Source organism: Pistacia vera, unplaced genomic scaffold (genome assembly GCF_008641045.1).
Source record: "Pistacia vera cultivar Batoury unplaced genomic scaffold, PisVer_v2 Contig462, whole genome shotgun sequence".
Lineage (NCBI taxonomy): Eukaryota > Viridiplantae > Streptophyta > Magnoliopsida > Sapindales > Anacardiaceae > Pistacia > Pistacia vera.
Window position 1 is genome coordinate 1,360,803 of NW_022196293.1, and position 15,962 is coordinate 1,376,764.

The 15,962-nt window shown below is 38.2% G+C and overlaps 1 non-coding gene across 1 annotated transcript; it reads right to left on the minus strand.

Annotated features, from left to right (window-relative positions):
- Nucleotides 1–1,616: 1,616 nt before the first annotated feature.
- LOC116145601 lies at nt 1,617–1,723 on the minus strand. The gene has a single exon (XR_004130395.1). It is a non-coding gene; the product is annotated as a small nucleolar RNA R71 (small nucleolar RNA).
- Nucleotides 1,724–15,962: the final 14,239 nt, after the last annotated feature.

The following is a 15,962-nucleotide window of genomic DNA, read 5'->3' on the forward strand; positions in this document are numbered from 1 at the left end:
AGGTATAAAAGAAACACTTAGCCTTTTTGGAAGGGAGTCTTCGAATAGGGTTTGAGCAGCTTTTTACATTTCTTTTGATTTATTTTTGAGTGATTTAGAGTTGTAACAAGTGTGAAGATTCGATTTCGAACCAGGGGATTCATCATTTGGGGAGATTTCTTGTCTTTTCTCTCATTTTCATTATGCTGAACTTTAATATTACCGTTTTTCTTATTTGTAGTGTTGATTTATCTATGAACTAATCCGTTTTGGGTTAGGGTTTTGATTGTAATTCAGATTTTAATGGGTTAAGTGATTGATTGTTTTATTTTCATATGATTATGCTTTGATTGTGTGTTTGCTCTGAATTTTAATGCTTATATGTGATGAACATGGTGAGATTAAGAAATGAATCATGTTAGGCTTCTTGGGTAATCACCATTGTAGTATTGGATGCTAGAGATAGATTCAAAAATCAATGAAATCATTGTAGGATTCTTATGCTTAATGAGCTTGGATTTGTTAATTTTCAAATTGTTGGGTGCGGAAAGTTAATAAGGAAGAGTAGGAAAACATAGCCTGAGAAGGTATGTTTAACACTTTGGAGAGTTCGATTTACAACCAATGCATATGAATATGAATTTAGTTTAATTCTTAGGTTTAACCCATAAAATCCGAATGAAGTCAAAACCCTACCTGTTTTACTTGAATTGATTGCTATCCGTGTTTTTTTCATCTCGCATTCATAGTTAATTTTAGTTTAAAATTTATTGTTCAATTTTAATTAGAAATAACTCCCATTAATCCAAAAGAAATCGATTGCTCCAACTTGAGAATAGTAGGAAACTTAGTGCTTAGCTAACAATCCTCGTGGGAACGATACTCACTCACCACTCTATTACTTGAGCGACTAGTGAACTTGCTACGTTTGCATGTTGTAGGAAACACGCATCAAGTTTTTGGCACCGTTGCCGGGGACTGTTTTAAGTTAACATTGAGTCTTTCTATATTTAGCTAGATTGGAGTTTTTATTTTTGTTTTTTTTTCATTATTTGTTTTATTTTCATTTTTAATTTTCAGTTGGTTTGTGATCTCACTTTCCTTCATTTCTATTTTTGCAGTTTATGCGAAGAGTGAGACGTCAACCAGTGGTTCCTGTTGATCTTGAGATTGAGAGAACTATCAGACGACATAACAGAGAGAAAAGAGAAAGAGAGGATTTAGTTGTAGAAGCAGAAGAAATAATTGTTGAAATGGCAGAATCAGAAAACAGGACACTGAGGGAATTTTCAGTTCCCACAGTGAATGGTAGTGGGTCGAGTATTACTAGACCTACGGTGCAAGCCAACAACTTTGAGATCAAGCCGGCAATCATCCAGATGATCCGACAGTCAGTTAGATTTAATGGTGATTTGAAGGAAGATCCGAATCAGCATATTGCAAATTTCTTGGAAATTTGTGACACCTTCAAGTCAAACGGAGTGTCGGATGATGCCATTAGGTTGAGGTTATTCCCATTCTCATTGGGGGATAAAGCCAAGGGGTGGTTAATGGCACTACCACCTGGAACTATCGCAACTTGGAATGATCTAGCACAAAAATTCCTTACTAAGTTCTTCCCTCCAGCTAAATCGGCAAAACTCAGAAATGATATCACATCATTTCTACAAGATGAGTCCGAGTCATTGTATGAGGCTTGGGAGAGGTATAAGGAGTTAATGAGGAAATGTCCACACCATGGGTTTCCAGTTTGGCTTCAAGTCCAAACTTTCTACAATGGACTGATGGGTAATGTGCAAACCATGGTGGATGCAGCATCGGGAGGAGCTTTGCAGAATAAGACACCAGAAGAGGCCTATGAGTTACTTGAGGTTTTGGTAAGCAACAACTATCAAAGACCAAATGAGAGAGCAACACCAAGGAAATCTTCGGGTCTTCATGAAGTTGATGCCTTTACAGCCATCTCAGCCCAACTCACGGCACTTCAGAAACAGTTGGGAACTATGCAGGTAAACTCTATTCAAGCACCTTAACTAACTTGTGATTTTTGTGCAGGAAACCATGTGAGCAGCGAGTGTCAAGTTGGGAACACATTTGCTTCATTATCTTCATCAACGAAGCAAGTGAATTATTTGGCAGGAAATCAGAGACAACCAAACAACCGATACTCCAACACATACAACCCGGGGTGGAGAAATCATCCAAATATGGCTTGGGGCAATCAGAACCAGTAAAATAATCAATGGAACCAAAGGACATTGCCAAACAACCAACCAGGGGTGAATAATCAACCGGGAGATCCAAGAGTGACAAAGTTGGAAGATATGTTTGGGAATTTTATGCAGGAGACCACGGGATTCATGAATGAGACGAGGACGAATTTTAGAAATCAAGGGGCGTCTATTTGGAATCTTGAGGTACAGATGAGCCAATTGGCCGAGAAGTTAAATGAGAGACCGCAGGGTTCCTTAACAAGCAATACAGTCACTAACCCACGTGAGCAAGCAAATGCCATTATTTTGAGGAGTGGGACAGTTTTGGAAGAGGTTGAACAAGCTGGACAGAAAGAAACTGAAAAGGAAGAATCTGAAGAGGAATTTGATGAAGAGATTGTTGCTGAAGAGGAACCAAGTGGTTTGGAGGAGGAGAAAAAGAAAAAAGATGAAAGGCAAAAGAAGAAGGAGAAATTTCCATTCCCTGAGATACCACCAGAGTTGGCATATCACACCCCACCCGTGCCTTTTCCTCAGAGATTGAAGAAAAAGAATCAGGATAACAATTTTCAAAGTTTATTGAAATTTTTAAAAAATTGCATATTAACATTCCTTTTGCAGATGCATTGCAACAGATGCCGAGTTATGCGAAGTTCCTAAAGGAAATCTTATCGAACAAAAGGAAGTTAGAAGATGAGAAAACGATGATGCTCACAGAGGAGTGCAGTGCCATCCTCCAGAAGAAGTTACCCCCGAAGCTCAAAGATCCAGGGAGTTTTACCATTCCTTGTATTATAGAAGATACTACGTTTGATCGTGTTTTGTGTGATCTAGGAGCTAGTATTAATTTGATGCCCTTTTCTGTTTTCAGGAGATTGGGAATTGGTGAAGTAAAGTCAACGACCATATCGTTGCAACTAGCGGATAGGTCAATAAAACACCCGAGGGGGATAGTAGAGGATGTATTGGTGAAGGTGGGCAAGATAATTTTTCCAACAGATTTTGTGGTGTTGGACATGGAAGAGGATAAGGAAATTCCTCTGATTTTGGGCCGACCATTCTTGGCCACGGGGAGAGCACTTATTGATGTGTAGGAAGGAAAGTTACTGTTGAGAGTTCAAAATGAAACAGTAATTTTCAATGTCTTTGAGGCGATGAAGTTTCCGGCTGAAACGGATTCATGTTTTAGTGTCGATGTGGTGGACAAATTGGTTGAGGAATCTATGGAAGAAAACACCCCACAATTACCTCTAGAAGCGTGTATAGCCAAATCAAAAATAGTAGAGGTAGAAGAGTCGGCGAGTAATGATTGTGCTAAGATGTTAGAAGCATTTCAACCGATTGATGAGAGTAAAGATGTAGAATTTGAGGAGTTTGATTTTGACAAAGAGAAGGAGAAGGAAAAAATGAAGAACCTCCAAAGCTTGAGTTAAAACCTTTACCTTCCCACCTTAAATATGTATATCTTGGGGACTCAGAAACCTTCCTAGTGATCATTATTTCAGGATTGAGTAAATTGGAGGAAGAGCGGTTGATTAGGGTGTTGAGGGAACATAGACTAGCAATTGGATGGACCATTTCAGACATTAGAGGTATCTCGCCATCATTTTGCATGCATAAGATACTCATGGAGGATGATTTTAAGCCTAGGGTGTAACCACAATGGAGATTGAATCCTTCGATGAAGGAAGTGGTGAGAAAGGAGGTGGTGAAACTCTTAGCTTCGGGGATTATTTATCCTATTTTTGATAGCCCATTGGTGAGCCCGGTACAAGTGGTTTCGAAGAAAGGAGGTATCACAGTGGTAAAGAATGAGAGTAACGAGTTGATACCAACGAGGACGGTGACGGTGACGGGCTGGAGAGTGTGCATTAATTACCGAAAATTGAATGAGGCGACAAGGAAGGATCATTTTCCATTGCCTTTCATTGATCAGATATTGGAGAGGTTGGCAGGACATGCCTATTACTGTTTCCTGGATGGGTATTCAGGATATAACCAGATTGCCATCGCTCATGAGGATCAAGAGAAGACGACCTTCACTTGCCCCTACCGCACCTTTGCGTACCGAAGGATGCCTTTTGGGTTATGCAATGCACCAGCAACATTTCAAAGATGCATGATGTCAATCTTTGGAGACATGGTGGAACGGTTTATAGAAGTCTTCATGGACGACTTCTTAGTTTTTGGTTCATCATTTGATAGCTGTCTAACTAATCTTTCTTTTGTTTTGCAGCGATGTAAGGAGACGAACTTGGTGCTCAATTGGGAGAAGTGTCACTTCATGGTCCAAGAGGGAATAGTGCTCGGGCATAGGATCTCCAAGGATGGAATAGAAGTTGATTGAGCAAAGACAGAAGTGATTGAGAAGCTGCCACCACCATCAAATGTCAAATGGTCCGGACCGTTCACAGTGACAAGAGTTCACCCATACGGAGCGGTGGAAGTGTCACATGAAAAAAAGGGCACCTTTACGGTAAATGGACAGAGATTGAAGCCCTACATAGTTGGGATGATGAGTTGCAAATCCATCCCAATTCGGCTTGACATCCCAACTTGAAGGATTGAGAGAGTTGAGCTATCAAATATAAACAAGCGCTTCTTGGAAGGCAATCCAAGTGTTTTTAATTGTTTGTTTTTCATTTTGGTTGTTTGAATTTGTTTGAATTCATTATGAGTTTGTATGATTTTTAATGTGTGTGTTTTTGGGTGTTTCAGGTGAAGTTTTCAGCGAAAGAAATGAATTAAAATGCCCCAGACTTCGTCGGGGCAAAGAAGTATTCGTCGTCGCGGCGAAGAATTATGAAGAAGAATTCGGTGTGAAAGTTCCAGACTTCGCCGCGGCGAAGATTGTTCTTCGCCGGGATGAAGCAAACTGAAAATTGTGTGAGCTCTTGGACGTTTTCACCGCGGCAAAGAAAGGAGGATAAAATTTGTGAAAATTTTCTAAGGCATTGTCGCTGCGGCGAAGAAAATTCTTTCGCTGGGGCAAGTTGCCTCTGTATGTTTTCGCCCCAGCGAAGAATTTTACTTCGCCGCGGTGAAGCTTGTTCTTCGCCGTGGCGACGGTACTTTTCTATAAATACCCACTCTTCTTTTTCATTCTTCACGCAACTTTTCATTTTCACTTGAGAGAAAAATTTCAAAATTCAATATTTTGCCTTCCTAGTGCTTTTCCAACCAAAATTCTTACTCCCTAACCTTCCTAAACACCAAAACAACCCATTTCAACAACAATTTTCACGAAAATTTCATGAAAATTTTTGGAGCAAAAATTTGGGGCTTTTCAATCTGGGCTGTTTCTGGTTCAATTGGTGGCGAATACTCTTTCATATTGGTAAGATCTCAAGTACCCAAAGTTTTTTTTTCGCACAATTTCAAGTTTTTAATTATAGATCTGCAAATTTTTGTTGTGATTGAGTTGTGGAATTTGGGTGATTTTGAGCGTTGATTTTGTTAGAGGAAGAGTAGTTTGTGCATTGGGTGATTGTGAGGAGTGTGGGTTTTTGAAAAATTGGAGTGTTTGTGTGGATTTGAAAATTTTGTAGTTTGGGGGTAAAGCGTAAATTTTTGGAAGTATTGTTTGTTTTTGCAGGATTGAATTGGTTGTGTAGAACAACTAGGTTTGAATTGTTGGGATATAATTTTTGAGTGAATTTGAATTGTGAACAATGCCTGCCAAAATTAAGCATCCATACAAGGGTAAGGGTAAGGGCAAAGGAAAGAATGTTGACAACCGTTTTGTTAATGAGGAAGCCCGTAAAAGGTATGAGGGGGCAATCTAAAGAAAGGATAAGGGTATTATTCCTGAGCGCGGATTAACCACGAGTCAGGCCTTGGACTGGAGTAGAGGGAGACGTTGGGAGATGTTTATGAGTGCTCCTGCACAACCGGCTGTAGAGCTGCTAGTAAGAGAGTTTTATGCCAATCTCTCGGATTGTCAAGAAGGTACAGTTTTTGTAAGAGGGGTTGACGTACCATTTACGGAAAGGGTGATCAATGAATTCTATAACCTGACTGAAATTTTCCAAGATGAGTACGTACAGTTTAAGAGATCACGGTTTGAGGACAGTATCATCCTTCCGGTCATTGCAAAACTGGATGCAGATTGGGCAGTATCGAAGAAACAGAAGAAGACTCTCAAGGGAACTCAGTTGACATCGATGGCTCGACTGTGGCAATATTTTGTCAGTGCAAAATTGATGCCAGAATCGCACTACAGCACAGTTACTCACGAGAAGGCAGTATTGCTTTACTCTATTGCCACAGGGAAGCATATCGATGTAGGAGACACGATCTATAATAGCATTAAGCAGGCTTCCAAACCAGGGTGAACAAGTTACGGTTTCCCACATCTCATCACAGCCTTTTGCCTTAGAGCTGGAGTCGAGGTTCAGGATGACAAGCACCATATTCATGCTGCTCCAGTTCTAGACTTAGAGTATTATAGGAAGCACCTTGACCGTCCGGAAGCTACGCAACCAAGAGCAGGGGCAAAACGACAGAGAACCACACAAGGCCCTACCACATCTTCTAGCTCCGTAGCTACACAGAAAGAGATGATGCATCAGATGATGGGTATGATGAAACGGATGACAAAACGTCAGGATTGGGTGGTTGAACAGACCCACATGATGTGTGAGATGCAGAAGAATAGCTTTAAAGAGCTCAACGTTGACACTTCAGCATACCAATGGGCTGACTGGGATTCAGATGAGTGGTTGGGCTCCGAGTCGGAAGAAGAGGAAGAAGAGGAGGATGAAGAAGAAGAAGAGGAAGAAGAAGAATGAGCCGGAGCACCTGTTTTTGTTTGTCTTTATGTTTATTTGTTTTATTTGATTTTGTTCATTTTAAACATTAAACTCAGTTGATACCAAAAATAGTATACTATCAAATCCCAAAATCTTTGCTCTGATACCAAAAATGTAATAACTGCTTTATACTAGGATACTCATAGAAATATATCAAGTAAAATACATTTATATTAGTAAAAGTAAATGGGCCCAAAATTTTCCTTTTATTACATATAAACATTCTTTATACAAAAGAGAGTATCATTTACAAAATGCCATTAAAACAGCAGACAGTGTAGCTATTGCTTCTCGCTTGCCGACGCCCATCCGACCGTGTTCTCACCTAGATCCTGCAACCACAAAGAAAACAACGGGGTGAGCACAAAATAATGCTCAGTAAGTAAATATTCTACTCGACTGTCCCCGTAACTCTTTCTCTTAATTCTTTCCTTACACTCTTCTTATCTCATTTATTATTTTCTCTTTCACACAGCTCTCATTACTTAACTTCTGTTATATGTCATGGCCTCATCTTACCGGAGGCACGGTCGCGTGGAGGTCACACAGCACTAACCCACTCTTCATGACTTTCGGGAGGAGATCACAAAGCACCAACCGCTTTTAGTAACTACTGGGCGGAGATCACAAAGCACCAATCCGCTTTTAGTATCTACCGGGTGGAGATCACAAAGCACCAACCTGCTTTTAGTATCTACCGGGTGGAGATCACAAAGCACCAACCTGCTTTTTGTATTTTTCTCATTCTCTCTACTCTTAAAGTAGTTCATACACAAAGCTCTCTACTCTTTCTCAAGCCACTTCTCAATGCACAATTAATCTTCTCCACTAATGCAGTCATGAAATACCAACATGCAATGTTGCAAGAATTAAGGTTTACTACTTATGATTCTCTTAGGCATTTCATCAAACAACTAGTGTGCATAAGTAAACTCTACTTTATATATGGTTTTATTCCTCTCTTGAACCATCCAAAATGGGAGAAAACTCCCTCACCAAGCTATAATTCATGTCACAACATAACACTTCCAAAGAGATTTCTCAATCTCCTCCAATTTCATCTCAAACTACATTCTCATCACACATCACACTTCTCATGATTTAAGTGTATTTAACAACCACAAAGCAATTATTCATCTCCATCTCAATTCTCAATCACATATCATCTATCATGCATACACAATTTCTACTAAATCTCTACTTAAAAGAGTTCTCAAATATCAACTTAGATTGGGATTTACTTACCTTGTAATGGAGAGATCTCACTAGCACTTTCCTTTCCTTTACAATGCTTGTCTCTTCTCTACCCTTTAAACAATAACACCATAAGATTTTAATATACAAATATATGCAAAACTTCACATCTAAAGCAAGAATCCTTACCTTAGGATGCCTTAGATTGCTTCTCTATCCCAAACTACTCAAAAACCCTGTAAAATTCTTGGAAGGTTGAAGGGAAAGTTGAGAGGAAATAGAGAATGGAAGAGACGGTGAAAGATGAAGAATGAAGGGTTTACTAAGCTTAACCCCTTTTTAGCTCAAAATATCTTCATTCATTCCCATATTGCCCTTGCTGTTCCTTAGAAATTCCATCCTTGTCCTTTAAATCATTACAATCACACCCCCACTCTAACATATTCTCCATAAAATTTCCTTACAATTCACTCCCCACTCTTCCTGCTAATTAAGGGTAGTAAGGTCATTTTACCCCTATTGAGAATTCTCTAGAAACCTCAATACACTTTTCTGCTGTCCTGTCACCGCGGTGAAAAAAGTTCCGTCGCCCCAGCGAAAAATTACAGAGCCGACACCACAATTACAAAGTCAATGTCGCCGCGGTGAAGACTATTCTTCGCCCCGACAAAGACCGAAATTCCAAACTTCGCCAAAACTCAACCAAAATCAGGGCAAACACTCAACCAAACAAACTAAGGCCAACCAACTGAAAATAACGACATACAAGCTCAAATGAGAACAAAGCAATTAAACATTCAAGCACACAACATAATTTACTACGTACCTCAAGTGGGGCGTTACAGTTTGGGTTAGAGCCCAAGCCTATTCTATATGGGAATAAGGCAACTAAGTTTTTAACTATAAAAGAAAATGTTAATTGTAAATGATATATGAGATTCATTATATCATTTGATTAAAAAGAGAGAACTCCTTCAGCCCCAAAAACACTCCCACGGCAGAAACCCATTTTGCCCAAAAATCAATTCATTTGATTTTCTTCTTTAATCTTAAAGCTAAGAAGGATCTAGCAAATCCCTCCTTAGTTCTTTGTGATTGTCTTCGTGTGGACTTCATAAGTTCGATCCTATACTTGGATCGGTAGCAAAAACGTTCATTGACAAATGTGGTGGAGCCTCCAAACGTGCGCATGATTCTCTTAACTCATGATTAATATTTATGCAGATTCTTACTATGATAAAATTGTAAAATTATACCCTTGATCTGGGCTCATGTAAACGATCCTTGTATTATATTTTTCGTTGTTTCTGCTGCGTATATGGATCATTTACTAACAAAATTCCCACATACACGCCACCTTAATTGAGTGGCATAAGAAGAAGAATAATTGTATGACTCGTAAGAGTGTATGTGGATGAGGGGTGTACCAAGAAGAATTCCTACATGCACGCCACCTTAATTGAGTGGCATAAGAAGAAAGAAAGAATTTGTACGGTCTGCAAGAGTACATGTAGATGAGGACTGTACTCACTCACACGTCCAAGGTTCCGAATCCATGCATCAACCGAGTCCAATCAGCAAAGAATAAGAAAAGAAAGAATAAGAAAGAAAAGAATAAGAAAAGAAGGAATAAGAAAGAATAAGAATAAGAAAAGAAAGAATAAGAATAAGACAAGAAGGAATAAGAAAGAACAAGAACAAGAAAGAAAAGAGAAACTTGAGCAAGCAAGACAAGAAAGAAAAGAAAAGAAATAGAATAAGAAATAGAAAGAAGAAAGAAAAATGCATTTTTATGCATTATTGCATATGCATATCATTCATGTATATTACCATGAATTCGATCATGGTTAGAAAGAATAGAAAAAAAAAATAGAAAGAAAGAACAGAGAGAAGGAAAGAACAGCGAGAATTAGGAAGAAAGAAAAAACAGTAAGAATTAGAAACAGAGAAAGAACTAGGAACGAAAGAAAGAAGAAGAGAATTAAGTAAGGAAAGAACCAAAGAAGGAGAAGAGATAAGGGATTTACTTATTGAGCATTTTTGTGCTCACCCCATTGTTTTTTCCATGTTTTGCAGGAAATAGGTGAGCAGCGGTTGAAAGGAAGTCGACAAGTGGAGAGAATTGGCATTACTGTCCATCGTTGCTAATGTTTTTGTACTTGTTATTTTGGTATATGTAAAGAATTATATTTTATAAGTAAAGAAACTTTAGGCCCAACTATTTTTCATATGCTAAGTATGTATGTTTTTATTATATATGTTCTAAAGTATACTAGTAGAAAGAATTCATTACATTTTTGGTATCAGAGCCAAGATTTTGGGTTGACAGTGTGCCATTCTCACCTTCGCGACGTTCTGTAGCCGACTGTTGTAAGTTAAATTTTCTTTCCTTACTTAAAGTGTTGCATGAGTTGATTAAATGTGGTTGTTTTGTAGATGAGACGTAGAACCCAAGCAAGTAGTAAGAAAATAGTGAATACGGGGGAACCTTCTAACCCACTAGAACCTACTCCCCCTACCCTTGATGAAGCTAGAATACGGGGGATTGTACAGCAAGTCTTAGTAGAAAGACAGGGGAGAGTTGAACCAGAAAGAATTGAAACCCCCGTTTAAATACCACCTACTAGAGGGGAAAGAGAAAGGCCGGTACCTCAGACAGTATAGAATCTGATTGAACTGATTTATGGGCTTCCAAATCAACTTCAGCCGTCAGAATTTAAAGGTACAACAAGCCCTTTAGTGGCAAAAGAATGGTTTAGGTCCGTTGAGCGTACGACGACACTGTTTCCCATGACGGACAGGGAGGCTGAGTATATTGCATTATCCGATACGGCCAAGGAGGCAGTTTGGATTAAGAAGTTCGTCACTAAACTTGGTGTGGTTTCCACATTTGTTGATCCGATAGATGTCTATTGTGACAACAATGGAGCAATTGCTCAAGCAAAGGAACCACGGTCTCACCAGAAGTCCAAACACATATTCAGACGTTTTCATCTCATCAAAGAAATGGTTGAGAGGAAATATGTACATATAAGTAAAGTGCATACTGATGAAAATCTCGCCGATCCACTGATGAAGCCTCTATCACAACAGAAGCATGAAAAACACTTAAGGTCATTCGGTATTAAATACATGAATGATTGGCCATAGTGCAAGTAGGAGATTATTAGAGTAGGTGCCCTAGAGCCAATCAATTATTGTAAAATTGACTTTGTAATAACTATTTATTTATCAATAAAAGGCATATTCTCCTATATCGTGTATGTAATGATATATGTCCTTAAGATGGTAGAACCATGATGATGGTATCACGTGTTTCAAATCTTGATGGTGAGAACCCTATGATCACATATGGTGGCCATTCTAGAAACATCTGTAGCCCTAGTATTATTCTGACCAAGGACATAGATAATACGGTAAGGCTATCATAGTGTTAAACGACCCTGTTGAAAGGCAATGACTGATCTCACTTGTCAAGGTTGTTTGCCGACAACCTGGTGCAATGCATGGGTGCTTGCTAGAGGCAAGTTCACTAGACAGACCTACCAGAGGATTCTATATAGATGGTAACCCTAGTGTCTATGGAATAAATCCTCTAATGGATGGTGGTGCATGTGATCTTTAGACTTGAGATCACTAGAGCGCCTTGTGCACCAATTGGTGTAGTTTGACACTAGCCCAACGTAGTTCTATTCAGAGCTACCAATACGGTAGTGATTGGCTGCATTGAGAAATGTATCGAGACTATGGTGGATCGACAAAGGATTCATCACTCCTAGGCACGGGAGAAGTTATCTCACTGGGTAATTCAGTAAATGTCAATGACACTAAATCTGTGGCCATAGTGGGATTGAGTTGATGCTCAATCCAATTTAATATTCCTGTCATTGGTCCAGCAACTGAATACAAACATGTCGAGGATATCTGAGGTTGACACTATTTCTGTACCTCAGTCTCGATGAGATAACAGTTGATGAAAGGATTTGATTGCACGGTAACCATACCTTTGACAGGCTATGGTTTCACTGAATCTGAATCTATCGGGTGGCCATGATGCCTTGCTAGGGGCCAATCTTGGTCTGTGTGTAGTGAGACGATTAATTGGTGTTAATCGCGATACTAGACAGTGGCGATATGATGAGGAGCCTACGGGTCACACACTTAGAAGATAGTTCAAGAATCAATTAGAAAGAAGGGCGTTTTCATCTTTTAAGACGAAAGGGTATTTTGGTAATTTCACAGTACAATTAAATTTGCTGAGGTCGTAGCCTGTATTTAATTTGAATAATAAAATTAAATTAGTGAGATTATATTTAAATATATCTCTGTATATATTTAAATTAATTATTATTAATAATTAAATGTTAATATATTATTATATATTAATTGATTTTAATTATAATAATAATTAATTAATTAAAATACCATAAAGGGTGTGTTTGGTTGCAAGGGTGAACTAAGGTTGGAGCCTATGACTATTCCTAAGTGGAATAGGGTTTTGATTGTTGCACTATATAAGTACAACTTAAAATTAAAACAATATAGAATTATTCATTCAATTAAAAACGTAGCCACCCTATCTCTCTCTCTCAAAAAGAAAACTTTTCTTGTTCTTCTTTCTTGATTCTTGAAGCGCTTGATTGTTCTACCAAAATAATCAATGGTTCTGCGGATTATCTTCATGTGGACTTCCGTGAGTGCGATCCTATTTTGGATCAATTGGCAAAAAATCATGTGAACAGTAGATGGTGAACAGTAACCGTGAACAGTAGATAGTGAGCAGTAACCATGAACAGTTGACGGTAAATAGTAACCGTGAACAGTCCATGAATAGTATTCCAATCCGAAATCAGAGATATTCGAAGGAGCCTCCAAACGTACATAACTATTCTAATCCTTGAATGGATTTACTTTATACAAATTTTTGTTTATAAACATATAAATGGTATAATCTATATTCAGATCTAGGCAAAGAAAGATAATTGATTTACAGATTGAATTTTTGTTTTCCGTTGCATATGGTAGATCAATTATTTACAATGTAATAGGTTGTTGAGCTGGTAGCGTTGCATATGATACTTTTGATTTTGGATTATTTTGGGGTTTGATGGGAGTGCCCATCTTTTCCTCACTTTCTCTCAAAATTATTTCATCCTGAAAGTTATTATGAGAGAGACTATTAGAGTAAAAAAAAATTAACTCTTGTATTTTATTGAAAACATGATTTTGAAAAGTTTTAAATTTTAATGCAAAAAGTTCAAAACACGTTTTTGTAATGCAAGCATCAAAAATTTTTCTAGTATCGAGCCATTCTCTTGTAGAAACAATTTCTAGACTCTCTAATTTAGTAATAGTATTTATCCTAGATATTGAAATATTTTTTAAATTACTAATGTCTTTTACTAATAGATGATTAACAAATTCAAATGTCACATCTTGTCCTAAAATATTTGTTGTAATTCCTTTATTTTTTATTGTAAAAGGGTAAATTTGAGTAATAAAGGGGGTATCTTGTTAGGAAACGATTAAGTTATGGCAGCGAAAAACAAAAATTATTTACAACATGGATCGTTTCTCAGAACCAAGATCATGGTACAAATTTATAGTTTATAAAATAAATAAGAATCTGCAGATTTTCAAATTAGAGTTTAAGAAATCATATGCACGTTTGGGGGCTCCTCCAACTTGTCTCTGAACTTATTTCGCTACCAACTAAGAGTGGGATCAAACCAATGTAGTCCACATGAAGATAACCCCAAGGAACTAAAGAGGGATTTGCTAGATCCTCTTTAGCCTTAAGAACCAAGAACAAAATAAACAAATTTTGTTTCAAGCAAAAAACCCAATCTGGCGTGGATGAGAAGAGAAAGGGGCTGGAATATTTTGTGAATGAAATAATGATTGAATGAGTGAATTCTCTTAATTATTTCACAAAGTATTGCACTTATATAGTGCACACTTTCCCTATTCCATCATGGAATGGGTTTGGGCTCCAACCCAAACACCCCTTGTATCCAAACATCCCCATTTAGATATTTTAAATTTAATTATCATTATCTTAATTAAATTCAATTAATATATTTATAATATATTAACATTTAACAATAATGATAATTTATTTATATACATGCGAACACATATTTAAACGTAATCTCACTTATTTAATTTTATTAACAAATTAAATAAAGCTACGACCTCAGTAAATTTAATTGCACTCTAAAATTACCAAAATACCCTTTCACCTAGAAAAGACGAAAACGCCTTCTTGTAAATTGGTTCTTAAATTATCTTCTATGTGTGTGACCTGTAGTCTCCTCATCATACCGGTAGTGTGCATTATAATGATTAACACCAATTAATCATCTCACTACACACAGACCAAGATTGGCCCCTAGCAAGGCATCATGGCCACCTGATAGATTCGGATTCAGCAAAGCAACTACCTGTCAACGATATGGTTACCGTGCAATCCAATCCTTTCATCATCCGTTATCTCGACAAGACCGAGGCGTAGAAATAGTGTCAACCTTGGTTACTCTCGATATTATGTATTTAGTTACTGGACCAATGACCTATATTATAAACTGGAAAGAGCAACAACTCAATCCCACTGTGGCCACAGTTTTAGTGTCATTGCCATTTACTGAATTATGCCATGAGATAACTTCTCCCGTACCTGAGAGTGATGAATCATCTGTCTATCCACCATAGTCTTGATACACTCCTTGCTGTAGCCAATCACCACCGTATTGAAAACTCTGAATAGAACTGCGTTAGGCTAGTGCCAAACTACATCAATCGATGCACAAGGTGCTCCGGTGATCTCAAGTCTGAGGATTACATGTACCACCATTCGTTAGAGGATTTGTTCCATAGACACTTGGGTTACCATCCATATGGAATCCTCTGGTGGGTCAGTCTAGTGAACTTGCCTACAACAAGCACCTATGTGTTGCACCAAGTTGTCACCAAACAACCTTAATAAGTGAGATCAGTCATTGCCTTTCGACAGGGTCGCTCAACACTATGATAGCCTTACCGTATTATCTGTGCCCTTACTTCAGAATAATACTAGGGTTACGGACGTTTCTAGAATGGCCACCATATGTGCTCATAAGGTTCTCACTATCAAGATTTGAAACACTTGATACCCTCGTCATGGTTCTACTAGTCTAAGGACATATATCAATACATACAATGATGATTTACACGATATAGTATAAAATGTCTTTTATTGATCAATGAACATTATTACAAAGAGTCAATTCTACAATAATTGATTGGCTCTAGGGCATCTACTCTAACAATCTCCTACTTGCACTACAGCCAATCATTCATGTATTTAATACCAAATGATCTCAAGTGTCTTTCATGCTTCTGCTGCGACAGAGGCTTTGTCAGTGGATCTGCGAGATTGTCACCAGTATGCACTTTACTGATCTACACATCTTTGCCGACAACCTAGTGCAACGCATGGGTGCTTGCTAGAGGCAACTTCTCTAGACAGACCCACCAGAGGATTCTATATGGATGGTAACCCCAGTGTCTATGGAACAAATCCTCTAACGAATGGTGGTGCATGTGATCCTCAGACTTGAGATCACCAGAGTGTCTTGTACATCGATTGGTGCAGTTTGACACTAGCCTAACGCAGTTCTTTTCAGAGCTATCAATACTGTGGTGGTTGGCTGCATCAGGGAGTGTATCAAGACTATGGTGGATTGATAGAGGATTCATCACTTTCGGGTACGAAAGAAGTTATCTC